This window comes from Ochotona princeps, unplaced genomic scaffold, assembly GCF_030435755.1.
Source record: "Ochotona princeps isolate mOchPri1 unplaced genomic scaffold, mOchPri1.hap1 HAP1_SCAFFOLD_598, whole genome shotgun sequence".
NCBI classification, from domain to species: domain Eukaryota; kingdom Metazoa; phylum Chordata; class Mammalia; order Lagomorpha; family Ochotonidae; genus Ochotona; species Ochotona princeps.
The window spans coordinates 27,299-30,000 of NW_026701660.1; positions in this window are offsets into that span (position 1 = coordinate 27,299).

The window sequence follows — 2,702 nt, forward strand, 5'->3', positions numbered from 1 at the left end:
AGGGAGCCGTTCCTGAGAACCACTCATGGTCTGCCCCATGCGAGTCAGAAAGCAGCGGCCAGATCCCACTTTGCACTTCCAGAGCGAGCGAAGGGGAGTGACCGACTGTGGCTGACCTTTGCCCCAGTCGGAGAGGCAGATCCTTTCACTGACAAACGCCTGAGGGCAGGTATGGCTCTGGGTGGAGCGGAGAGAAAGTGAAGCCTTTGGCAGACAACGGGACTTTGAACCAACCATTTGCATTTCAATGAAGGCAATGAATGAGGCCTCTTGGAATTGAATGAGAGGTTGCGTCCCTCAAGCCAGTGGCTTCCGAAACGAAGGCTGCTGCTTTCTTGGGGCACACCCCCCCCACACACACACACAGAGGCTCATTCTGACGAGGAGGCGGGGTGCGGGTGCCCTGCCTGCCCCATGCTTCTCCTTACATGTCCCTGGACCCTGGACCCTGGCTCTGGCTCTAGCTCTGGCCTGGGAAAGGAGATGTGGATTGGGGAGGTGACTTGCAAGACGTACACACAAGACCCACCCACCATCAGTGAAACACAGCTTCTCTCCCTCCTTCCTTCCCTGGGGCTTGTGGGGGAGGGGAGGTTGGTATCAGGCAGGGAGGCACTTTTTGTTTTGGCTTGGCTTTTCTCCTCTTGGGTGTCACTGGTGCACCCCAGCGTATTCCATCACCAAGCCACTTTCCGATGTGTTTCGCTTCCCTCACAGTGGTTCATTAGCCAGCACCCACTGATAGGAGAGGACTGCTTTTTACTTGACAGCATCCTAGTGCAGGGATCAAAGGGGTCAGAGAAAGTAGAGAGAGCAAAGGAAAAAGGAAAAAGTTGGGTTGTTCGGGACTCCTTAGAGAAGAATTCATGTTGTGCCACCCACGTGTGCGAAGATTTGTCAAAGTCCCCCCCCCCCATGCCCCTTTCCTCCTTCCCCCCCCCCCCCCCCCCGCTCAACCACCACCAAGCCATCACTCAGCAGGCTGGCTTCCAAGTAAATCAAATACATGCTTTAAGTGTTTGTTTTCTCTCACCTGACTCAGCACAATCGCACTCAGGGTTGCGGTGTAGCGACCAAATGTTGCCACCTGGTTGCCCAATTACTGCACCCTTAGGAATATTTAGTGGATTTCAACAACCTGGTGTTGAATGCCTTCTTTTTTTTTCTCTCTCTCCACTCCACTGAAGGCAAAATAAGATTTCCACCACCACCACCACCACCACCACCACCACCACCACCACCACCACCCCAACAGTGTGGAACATTGAAGTGGGCAGAAAACTAGTTACATTTTCCTTTAATGTGAACACCACATTTTAAGACTCTTGTATTTATTCATTTGCAAGTCAATCATGGGAGAGAGAGAGAGGAAGAGAGAGAGAGAGAGATTTGTGAGCAAGTTTGTTTGGAGCGGGGAAGGGGGGAGCGGGTGTGTCAGAGGAGATGGGAGGAAAGAAGAGAGAGGACGAGAGAGGAGAGAGGAAGAGAGAGGGGCAAGGACGAGCAAAACAGCGAGCTCTTTGAAGAGATTCTTCCACCCACAAGTTCCTTCCCTTTTCTCTTTGTCGCTGTGTCCTTCCAATAAGCAGACATAGATGACACAGGATGGTGAGAGCTAGAGAGCGAGCGAGCGAGCCAAAAATGTGGAAACCGCGGTTCCACCAGCACCGTGACAACATTGCCGGTTTTTCTTTATTTAAAAAAAAAAATGGAGAGAGAGAGAGAGAGAGAGAGAGAGAGAGAGAGAGAGAGAGAGAGAGAGAGGAATCTTCCACCACTTCGCCAGTCAGTTCAGAACTTTTCCCCCCAAATGCAGGCCTTAGAGAACTCAGAAGTTGGTGAACAGAAAGTATGGAATCCTGGTTCTCAGCGCTACACAACTCTGTTTAGGATACAAACAGGTTTTTCAACAGCTTTGGCCTCAAACCTGTGTGTGTGTGTGTGTGTGTGTGTGTGAGAGAGAGAGAGAGAGAGAGAGAGAGAACTAAGCGTTTCTGACAAAACGTGCGCAGAACCTCAACAGCAACAACTAAACCCATATGCCTCGGAGCCCCATCCAGAGGTGTTTACATGGCATTTTGACAAGATATTGAGCCAAAGCTCAGAGAGAGAATTGAGGAGAAAATAAATAAATAAATAAATAAATGGTGAAATCACGAATGTAAATTCGAATGATCTGTATTCCGGGAGTGAGTGAGTGAGTGGAATTTACCGACACCGTGTCAGGATAGACAATGTGTCCGGACAGACAACGATGGAGAGTGGTGGTGGTGGTGGTGGGGGGGGGGAAGAGATGTCATTTCCAGTGTTTTCTAACCTAAGGGAAACTTGTAGGAAAAGTAGCATGCTCCGCACCACGGTCATGAGAGCCTTGTAGGCGCACGTGCTAAACTCCACACACATGATTTCCATCACCTTCGATTCAATGTGCACCTAGATCGAGGGGTTTCCCAGACACTAGAGCGCTCTTTGCAGACTCTGGGTTTGGTGGGCATGGTGGCACGACAGCGGCAGTGGCAGTGGCACTGAAGTCCAGGCCGCTCTAGGTAGGTCTGAAAAGACGTCCCTCTCTCCGTTCCAGCAGAAGCTGGCCCAAGGGCTTGGGACCCCGCCCACAGCACAGGCAGCCAGTGGTGGGTATCTACGTGTAGGTGGTCGTCTCGCCATCAGGAGGTAGAGAAATCTCTGCCACGCCGTCCCTC